The sequence below is a fragment of the Panthera onca genome, chromosome B4, assembly GCF_046562875.1.
Source record: "Panthera onca isolate mPanOnc1 chromosome B4, mPanOnc1 haplotype 2, whole genome shotgun sequence".
In the NCBI taxonomy this organism is placed as follows: domain Eukaryota; kingdom Metazoa; phylum Chordata; class Mammalia; order Carnivora; family Felidae; genus Panthera; species Panthera onca.
The window spans coordinates 34,558,094-34,569,461 of NC_138345.1; the positions used below are offsets into that span (position 1 = coordinate 34,558,094).

The following is an 11,368-nucleotide window of genomic DNA, read 5'->3' on the forward strand; positions in this document are numbered from 1 at the left end:
TTGCCTTGGTACCTTCACTGAAAATCAAATAGCTGCATATATGTGGGTGTAGTTTTGAATTCTGTATTTTCTTTCTTTGTTATATTTGATTATCCTTATGTTTAGGCCCCATTTTTACACTAACTTTATAACTGGTCAATTAAACATAATCTCTCTGGGCCTCAGTTCCTTATTTACATAATGAATTATTGTAGCTACCTAATTTGTGAGGCCTCATATCTATAATATCCTATAGTTGTTGGTTCTTAGATTCTTAGCACTGCACCATTCTATTTGTGTCAATCATTTTTCAAACTGATTTTATAGCTTGCTGGTTTTGAAAGAAGTTTTATCAATGTGAGGATCTGCATGAATTCCCTCTCTTTCCCATAACTCTGGGGTCTCATTTCTGTCTCATAATTTCAGAAAAGTGGTTCCAATTATTTAATGTTGACTAGAACTAGTAACAGACCCTACTCTGTCTTCTGGTTTCTCTGGTAGAAATGTCTTATAAACAGAGACACTTGCCAAAAGTTAAGAGCAGCTATGACAATCAGGTATTCTATAAATAGGGTAACCATATATTTTATCTTTCAAATAAGTGCACTTTTGAGATTGAAAAGGATAATAATAATAATAATAACATTATTATTATTTTTTGTCTCTGAGGGAGTGGACTGTTCCTGAAATATCACAATACCTGTTTTATGTGAAAAGTAATGGGGCAAGCTGCTATTCCATCTCCCTTCTCCAAAAATCCATTTAATATATTGTTCTTGGATAGAAGGCATATCAGGTATTAAACTGATAAGAACAGATACTACACTTGATCTTGGCCAAAAGGTCAAGAAGTGATGAAAATGGGTAATTATTAATAACAGTGTCAGGACAACAGGTGTAAACCAAGAGTGCCCTGGAATGTATAGCAGCCCTGTTAATAAACCTCTTAGAACTCAATCAAAGTCATTCATTCAACAGCCATTTTTCAAAAGCCTAAGTACCAAGCTCTGTATTAGGTGTGGAGAGTCTAAGATAACTAACTGATTCCTGCACTAAAGAGCTTTCAGTATAGTTGGGGAAGCAGACAAAAAACCCAGACAACTATAGTGAGATATTTAAGTTCTATGACAGATATTTGCCCAGGGTTCCCTGTAAGGCAGGCAGGAAATATACTTGAGCTGAGGTGTTTTTTTTTTTTTTTTTTTTTTTTTTTAATTTACATCCAAATTAATTAGCATATAGTGCAACAATGATTTCCTTAATGCCCCTTACCCATTTAGCCCATTCCCCCTCCCACAACCCCTCCAGTAATCCTCTGCTCTCCATATTTAAGAGTCTCTTATGTTTTGTCCCCTCCCTGTTTTTATATTATTTTTGCTTCCCGTCCCTTATGTTTGTCTGTTTTGTCTCATAAAGTCCTCATATGAGTGAAGTCATGTGATATTTGCCTTTCTCTGAGTGACTAATTTCGCTTAACATAATACCCTCTAGTTCCATCCACGTAGTTGCAAATGGCAAGATTTCATTCTTTTTGATTGCTGAGTAATATTAAGCTGAGTTTTTAAAGAACAAAGTGTTGCCAAAGGATTTGCAGGAGGTAGCAGAAGGTATGTTGTAGAAGGCTTTCAGGTACCAGATGAACAATTGGGATAATGAAAATAATAGCATTTATAGAAAGTTAGATTTGCATAGCCTTTTAAAGAGTTGTCAAAAATTGGGATGCTTGCTTGGAGGAGAATAGAGAAACAGCAGTGTCAACATAGCCAGAGGAAATGAGAATAGCAATCCGTAAAAGAGATGAGCATTCAGCTCCTCAAACAATTTTCATGGAGGCCAATCAACAGCTGCTCCCAAGAGTGGCTTTCCACCCACTTCTCTTTCTGCATTCCCCCTGGATGACCTCATCCACTCCCAAAGTTTCAAAGGACAGTTCTTTGTTGATGCCTCTTAAATGGGTATGCTAGTCCTGGACTTTCTGCTGAACTGCATGTCTGAATATTCCCTGCTCATTGACTCAAATTCAACACGTCTATTAACATTTCTCTCCCTCCCCAGATCTGCTCTTCTTTGGTATTCTGTATTCTACAGAATGACCTCTCTGTCCACCCTATTGCTTACATATCAGAAACCCAGGAATCGTCCTATAAGTTCCCTTCTTAGCTCCATGTCCTTCTGAGTCTACCTTCCTTTGTATCACCTGAACCCCTCCCCTCCATTTCCACCTAGGTTGTGGCTCTTGTCACTTCCAATCTAGATTACTGCCAAGCCTCCTAACTCTTCTGCTTGTCACCAATCTGGTCTCCACTCAAACTATCCTCCCTCCTGCAGCCAAGGCAAGTTTCTAAAATGCACATCCAAGCACCCCCACTTCTCTGCTTAAAACCTTTAAGTGACTCTCCACATTGCTTAAAGATCACATCCTTTAGCCTAGCAACTAAGGCCCTTGACAGTGAGATCCATGACGATTTCTCTGGCCTTACTTTGCATGCCTCACTCACACAGCTTTCACTAGGCTAGCCACTCAAGGCCACTTACACACCTCCATGCCCTCACACTGGCTATTCTCTTTTCCTTCTCTCCCATCTCTGCTTCTCTGATTGGCCTTCAAAAGCCTCTCCTCTAAGTTTCAAGAACACAACTTTTCTACATTTCAATGTCTGTCACTCCCACCAGACCAGGGTTTCTCAGTCTTAGCACTGTTGACACTTTGGACCACATACTTCTTTGTTGTGTCCCCAGACATTGTCAAATGTCCCCTTGAGAGTAAAATTGCCCCCATTAAGCACTACTGTCCCAGACTATGAGCTCCTTCAGGGCAGAAACCATGTCTTAGTTACATCCCTAATATTTCCCATGCTGCCTAAGAGGCAGTGGATATTCAGTAAATATTTATGTAATGAATGAAGGCAAGAAGAAATGAATGTCCTTCTCATTGATGTTGGTGGGACAGTTAAATAGTACAAGCTCCAGGGAATACAACTTAGCAATATCTATAGCAGTTACAAATAATTTTTCTTGGGGAGCCTGGGTGGGTCAGTTGGTTGAGCGACTGACTTCGGCTCAGGTCATAATCTCACAGTTTGTGAATTTGAGCCCCGCGTCAGGCTCTGTGCTGACAGCTCGGAACCTGGAGCCTGCTTCAGATTCTGTGTCTCCCCTTCTCTCTGCCCCTCCCCTGCTCATGCTCTGTGTGTGTGTGTCTCTCTCTCAATAATAAATAAACGTTAAAAAAAAGTTTTAATGTGGCCTCACTTTATAAAAAGCAAAAAACAAATAACTTTTCTTGTAGGGATTTTATAGCTATAGTCATACATATGTAAAATGATAAATGTTCCACATTATTTATTGAAGCTTTGTTTTAATAACAAAAGCCTAATCATCCATTAGCGAGACACTCTTTAAATAAATCATGGTCCTTTATACAATGGAACATTATGCAACAGTAAAATAGAATGAAAAATCTTACATGCATTTATATGGAAAGATCTCCAAGATGCAGCAAAAGTGCAGAATGGGTTATTTGTGTTAAAAGGGAGAATAAGAGTACATATTTGTACTTACTTATATATGCATGAAGAAACTGTGGAAGGATACACAAGATAATAGTAATAGCTGTGTGTGTGTGTGTGTGTGTGTGTGTGTGTATTAAGGGTGAGGTTGGGAACTGGGCAGTGAAAGGGCAAAAGGTAGGAGGAAGATTTTTCATTGTGTACCTATTTATACTTTCTAATTTTTAAGTCTTATAAATGTATTGCCTACTTGAAATAATTATTTTTATAGGAAAGGCAGAAAATTGTAATGGAATTTACAGGTAATGAAGTGTACAAAACTTGAACTAATAATTGGTTAATTCATTATAATAATTATTGCTACAAAACAGAGTTCTATATAAAAATATAATAAAACCTTTTTCAGGGGCGCCTGGCTGGCTCATTCAGTGACTCTGGATCTTAGGGTTGTGAGTTTGAGCCCCATGTTCACTGTAGAGCTTACTTAAAAATAAAACCTTTAATTCTTTCTCTTTTTTTTAAGAGAGAGAGAAAGTCCTCTCATGTGAGTGGGGGAGGGGCAAAGGAAGAGGGAGGAAGAGCTTCTTAAGCAGGATCCATGCCCAGCTGAAGAGTCATATGCAGGCTCTTTCCCAAGACCCTGAGATCATGACCTGAGCCCAAATCAAGAGTCAGACTCTTAACGGACTGAGCCACCCAGGTGCCCCAAAATAAAATCTTAAAACAAAACAAACAAACAAAAGGAACCCTTTTCAAATCCATGATCATTTATGTCCCATGTAAAAATATTGTGTTCATCTAGTTACAAAAACTTCCCTCTAAAGAAAGCTTTTGTGCAATAAATGTTTTCTCTAGTCTAATGTAACAGTCAGTAGGTTGCTTTTTTTTCTTTTTCCCTATACATTCAAGTAGCCATTCCCCTGGTATTTCCTGAGATACCAACAGTAGATGCACAGCAGTAGATGTTTAGAGGGATATGAAATGAACAAGATGCACTCCCTGTTTTTGAGTGGTTTACAAACTAATCAGAACTCTTTATGTCTGGAGCCTTCTCTTTGCTCAAGCCTTTGCTCAAATGTCACCTCATACTCTGATCCCACTTTTTAAAATAGCCACCATTGCGGCACCTAACTCTTCATTCCCTTACACTTACTTATTTTCCTTCATATTGCTTACCACCATTTGCCAAATTACAAATTCATTTGATTATTTTTCATATTATCCAATTAGAACAGCACCTGATCCATAATAGGCTCTCAGATGGATAAATGAATGAATGAAGAAGAAAGGAATGGCTGCAGCATCCCATATTATAGGGTGTGGTATGAACAATACAGAAGGTCAAATAGGATATGTGGGCCTGAAGAATCAGAAATTCTACAACATGAATTTGAGATGGGGAAGTTTGAAAAGTTGTCATAATGAAGTATAGACCAGAGGCCTCATGTGCTTTACATTGGTCAGAAATCATCCTTAACCAGCTTATAGAAGACTAAGTGGGGTTTGCCCAACAACCTGAAGGTATACTTGAATTCTACACAAAGATAATTGACTAGGATCAAAACCCAAGCCAGTGCCCCAATATAAGGTTACCTAAAAACTCAATAGTCCTCAATTGTTTTTGTAGGATAATGTTCAGCACTCTCAGTGGTACTTAAGCGCTATTTAAATTCTCTTGATTGTAAAGTCCCTTTCCCCACCTTTCTTTGGCCTCAACCACTGAGGAGAGCTGAAGCTTTCATTAAGTTACTCTGGCCTTTTATTAGAGGGTGCTTGGTGGACAATTGGGGTGTGGTTTGCATTCTTTTCCAGCCACCTGAATGGCAGGTTATATGAGCTTAATGGATCTAAGATGATGACAGAGAAGGCTGGTGACTAATGCATTTAGCCACCTTGTTTCCAGAACAATCACCTGAGTGAAAACCTTCTTGTCATCCTTGATCAATCTTGTTAAAGGGAGCTGGACTGGTATCAGTCCAGTGTGGAGTATGTGCTTGTACATACATGAAATTGTGAAATCAGTGTCTCATTTTAGAATACCCCTTCCAGGTCTTGCTTCATGGTAATGACTCTCATTCTCCATGACCTGTCATCAGCACTGGCACTTTTGACCAACCCCTTCCCTGAAACTCCTATATCCCTTGATTTCAGTGACACAACCCTGTACCACTACTTTCAAAGCAAAATCAATTGAAGTTAAGAACCCGCACTGTGGAGGGGGCAGCATTGACTGGCTCAGTCTGATGAGCATGTGACTTTTGATCTCAGGTTTATGAGTTCGAGCTCTACTTTGGGTGTAGAGATTATTTTTAAAATTTTTTGTAATGGGGGTGCATGGGTGGCTCAGTTGGTTAAGCATCCGACTTCAACTCAGGTCATGATCTCACAGCTCATGAGTTCAAGCCCCTCATTGGGCTCTGTGCTGACAGCTCAGAGCCTGGAGCCTGCTTCCAATTTTGTGTCTCCCTCTCTCTCTGTCCCTTCCCTGCTTGTGCTCTGTCTCTCTCTGTCTCAGACATAAATAAACATTAAAAAAGAAGTTTAAAAAAATAAAAACTAAATAAAAATTTTTGTAATGAAAAAAATAAAAAACACACACTGAAGAAAATAAAAAAGAACACACATGCTGAAGTCACACTGCTGGGGTTTGACTCTGGGTTCTGAGCCTTGCTAGGTGAGCTCAGGCAAGTTGCTTAAGCTCTCTGACTCTCGGTATCTTTAAGTGATAGTTCTTACATTATGAAATCATCATCAAAATTAAATGGGTGAATAAATTTTAAATACTGACAATAGTGCCTGGAACATAATAAGCATTTGATTAGTTGTCATTACTTTATATTTGAATTCTCTCTGGCTCCTTCTCTGGCTCCTCTTCCAGTTCTCTGAATATGATTCAAAATTTGCCTCTTTATCTTTTCTTCTCTACACATTTTCTTTCTTTTAGGTATGTAATCCTTCCTCTGGGAATGATTGTATGGAAAAGATGGTGAACTCTGTGATGGTTCTGATTTCCCTCCTGAACTCCAGCCATACTCCCAGTGCCAACCAGACATTTACTTGGTTGTCTCGATAGTACCAAAATTGACATCCCGATATCCCAGACTCATCATCTCAGGAAAACATATTCTTTGATGTCTTCCCAGACTTCCATGTTCAAACAATTAATGAGCCCTTTATAATCCTTTGTTATCTATATCCCTTCCATTTCCAGTGCTACCCCCTAATATCAGCCTTTCTGACCTCACACCTGCATTGTTCCAATTGCTTTGAGTTTCTGTTACCTGCACATCAATTAATCACAGAGCGTACAAAAAATTTCCCAAGATTCTTCTACTCAGGAAACTTTAGGACCTATCTCTTGTCTAGCATATAAAATCTAAATCCATAACTTAGCATTTAAGGTCTTCCTGGCTCTGGCTCCCAACTGTCTCCCCCTTCTTCCCCATACGTCTGCATGGACCCCACGTTCTAGCCACCTTGACTTCTTCAGTCTCTGTGTCTTTAATCACATTGCTCAGCTTATGATGGCTCTTCACCCAACTCCAGCTATTGAAATCCTAAGTCCTACTTACCCTTCAGAGCCTAGTGTACAGACCACTTCTTCCAGGAGGTCTTTCCTAACTTCTCAGTTCCCTTAAGCTCTTTCAAGCTTTCTACCTTATATATAAGTACATTATAGTTACCACATATTGCCCTGTATTGTAATTATTTATTTCCATGGCTTGACTCCCCTGATAGACTGCAAACATTTTGTGGGTGGGATCCTCTTCTGTATATATCTTTGCATCAGACTTCCTTGGTTTAATACTGTTCACAGAGTAGATTCTTAATGTGAATGAATGAATGAAATCATATGCCTACTTTTATCTGTGTATAATTTTTCCCAGAGATTTGGTGATAACAACTGCTGCCACCGAGTCATAATCTAAAACAGAAAATACACTTCAGAGGATAATTAAATTTCCTTGGCTCATTAAATCTTGTAATTTGGGAAGTGGCTTCAGTGATGTGGTCATTTTTCTGCTAAGCCCCAAACGCAGACCATCAGTTCATGAAGAGGCAACATGTGGAAATGTTTATCAGCCACTAAATGCCAGAACAGAGTGGTTTGGCTGCTGCCAACAAGCAATCAATCACAGTATTTAGCTCTTCATACTCTGGGTCCAGAAGCTCGTATGGGAATTATGAGAAATATAAAAACAGTTTAAGATGTTATTATTTCATGGAGGCCTTTGATCTGATTATGAGACAAAATCAGCATACTTGAAATAATTTAAAAATAAATAAGGCTAATGTGCATAGTATTGGTAATAAGTGTCACAGGAATTTAGAGAAAGAAAAGATAAAAATAATACTAGTCACCATTTGCATGCATAGCATTTGACAATTTATTATAATTTATTTCATATAATTTCTCCCCAAGTCTTTTGAGCCAAGCATTAGTATTCTCATTTTACAAATGCAGAAACCAAGGTTAAGAGATTAGGTAATTTGCCCAAGGTCTAGAAACATAGCTAGAAAATATTGTCATTTACCAGCTGGGCAAATCCACGTACCACTGCTTCCATCTGGACTTTTTAAAGTCTACCTCTGAAACTGTGTATTATTCTTCTACACAAAACCTCAGTAGTTCTTAAGCAATACGATGTCAACTTCTAAATATGGCATTCAAAGCCCTCCACATTGTGTCTACAATAACCTACCCTTCCAGCCCCATGGCCAGGTACTCCTCACCTTGTACTCTGGTGGAAGAGGACATCTCAGACTCCACCTCTTTTTATAAAACCCAATGTTCAGGCCTCTGTGTCTTAGTTAGACATTTTTGGTTGTAAGCCAACTGCAACATATAAACAAGCAAAAATGGTGAAAGCTTGGTGCGGGGGCTGGCTGTCTCAGTCAGTGGTGCATGCGACTCTTGATCTCAGAGTTGTGAATTCGAGATCCACACTGGATATAGAAATTACCTAAACAAATAATTTTTTTAAAGGTGAAAGCTTATTATAAGGATATAAAGAAATCTCATTTCACCTCACAGCCTAACATCTCTTCAAAAGAGATTGGAACGTGGACCTGGGAAATGCAGGCCCTCCCTGAACCCTTATGGTCCCAACTCCGGTATGAATATTTATTTCCTTCGTCCTCTTCTCCTGGGTACATGGTAGAGGATTGCTGTGCTACTTTTCTAAGTTCAAAATCTTCAATTGCAAGGGTAGAGACTAACCAATACCAATGGACATTGATTTCAAATTCACGAATAAGAAAACTGAATGGTAGCTTGTGTCAAGTGTCATCTATGGCCAGGGAGGGTAGGGTCTCATCACACAAACATGGCCTTTACAACCCTTCCTTATGTGTGGGACATTTGGTGATGGGAGGAGAATTTCTTGAAAAAATAAATCCAACCAAACAGATCCACTGCATTCTACCTTACTTAACCTCATCCTAGAAAAATCCTGACCCTCCTTCCAATCCCAGATTAAATGCCACTTAAAAATTTTTTTTCCTTAGAAAGACACATGTTATGTATTTTATCTAGCTGTATGACCTCTCCTATCACAGTTCTTTGCACATAACAGTTGCTCAATAAATAGAGGTTGAATTGGGTTAAGGTAGGGTAATAGAAGAAGACTTTGTGGCAAGTGGTATTTGGCCTGGACATTAAAATAGGGACATGATTTTCATCAATGTGGGGAGGGGTCATTGTGACCTGGGGAAATAATGAGCAAGAGTTCAGGAGTGGAAGAGCAGTGAAGAGGCAACCCTGAATGGAGAATGGTGTGGGCCCCAGGGATCATCAAGGAGGAGACTGAGGCCTGTGGGAAGCCTTGACAGGTGGGTAGGCAGAGAAATTATACTTAAGGCCACAGGCAACTGGGAGGCAGTATAAGAACAGAAAATGTCTTGGTGAAAGGAGAAAGTAGCAAAGGAACATGAACCTCATGGCACACAGCAAAGCTGAAAGAAAGGAGAAGGTAATACAGAGATGGAAAGAGAAAGAAAAAGGATAAGGGTGCAGAGCCAACACAAGGCCAGCAGGTCACTTGGAAGACTGTTGGGAACTTGGGCATGAGCTGGTGAGGACCAGACTACTAGAGTGTCCACGGCTGAAAGAACAGGAAGAACAAATCTGAAAGAGATTTTCAAAAAAGAAACTGTAGAACTGGGTCTGATATTTACTGCCACTATTATGGATCTCATTTATACATGTCAACAGCACTATAAGGTAGTTTCTTATGTATAAGTGAGGTAACTATGGTCACATAGGAAAGTGGTAGAGCCTGGATTTGAACCCATTCCTATCTGAGTCTAAAGCACCACTCTTTCCACCATGCCACACTGCTTGGTTATATTTACTGCACTTTCTTAGCACTGTTGACTTAAGCCAGCATGTCTGAGCACCGGGAATCTATGTCAATCTCCTGAAACCTTACCTCTACCCTGCAGGACACTCTCCAAAAAATTGTCAGGCTAAATCTGTAAGAACAAGATGGAGACAATTAGGTAAATTTACTTTCCCTTTCTGGGCTTTCAATTCTTCATCCACAAGAGGGGCAAAAATGGTGGGATATCACTTCTAAAACTAGATTACAAGCCCAGCTCACATTCTGACTAAAACTAATGAGCAACGCTGAGCCAGAATCACCACTTAGGCCACGCCTGGGGTTCCTGACTCTTAGAAACAGTGAGAAAATAAATATTTGTTGCTCTATGCAGCTAAGTTTTGGGTAATTTGTTACACAGCAATAGATAGCTGATGCATCCCATAAGCTGACAAGTTTGACAAGAGAGTGATTTAATGGCATGGGCTATGAAAAATTCCCTGTTGGTCTCATCTGTCAGTGCAATCTATTGTAAATGTTGGCACATGATAGAGGAAATAGGCTGAAAGAATAAGTCACCACCCAAGGTGGACCCAGGACTCAAACCAGGCAGTCTGACTCCAGAGAAAAAGGCAAGGTTGGTTAATGCTAGTGAACAGCCATAGCCATGTCTTTGTGGCTGACTGTAGAGGAAAGAAGCCAGGAAAAAATCCTTAAGAAACCATTTTGGGTTTTGTTCATCAGCAAACATTAGGGCTCCTTACTTCTGAAGGGCTTCACAGGATACCAATATTTTTTCCAGTGCTGGTTTCTGGAACACCACAGACAAAGCATTAGGAAAGCACCCACTTTATCCTCTATTAATTCTGATATATTTTCCAGGTCAACAAAGACAGTTTATCTCAAATCAGCTTCCTATGCTATGTGAGTTTGGTGGCTCCTTTGCTTTTTAAGGTAACTCTTAAAAGGGAGTAATGGGACTGTCACCTGGGAATTGCTCTTTGGTTTAAAAATAAAACAAGTTAAGGGGTGCCTAGGCAGTTCAGTTGGTTGAGCGTCTGGCTCTTGATTTTGGCTCAGGTCATAATCCCACGGTTTGTGGGATGGAGCCTTGAGTTGGGCTCTGTGCTGACAGTGCCGAGCCTGCTTGAGATTCTCTCTCTCCCTTTGTCTCTGCCCCTCCCCCACTTGCACTCTCTCTCAAAAATAAATTAATAAACTTTTTTTAAAAATTAAAAAAAATAGGGGTGCCTCGGTGGCTCAGTCGGTTGAACGTCTGACTTCAGCTCAGGTCATGATCCTGCAGTTTGTGGGTTCGAGCCCCCCATTGGGCTATGTGCTGACAACTTAGAGCCTGAAGCCTGCTTCAGATTCTGTGTCTCCCTCTCTCTCTGTCCCTTCCCTGCTCACGTTCTGTCTGTCTGTCTCTCTCTCAAAACTAAAAAACATTAAAAAAAATTTTTTAATTAAAAAAATAAATCTCTAAAAATAAAGCAACTTAAAATACAAACAAATACCCACTGGGTCAGACACTTCTTGATTATTTTTATTTATATTTTC

General features: G+C 39.6%; 1 pseudogene; it reads right to left on the reverse strand.

The window, feature by feature from the left end:
- Nucleotides 1-665: 665 nt before the first annotated feature.
- On the reverse strand, nt 666-835 carry LOC132660514 (U2 spliceosomal RNA; annotated as a pseudogene).
- Nucleotides 836-11,368: the final 10,533 nt, after the last annotated feature.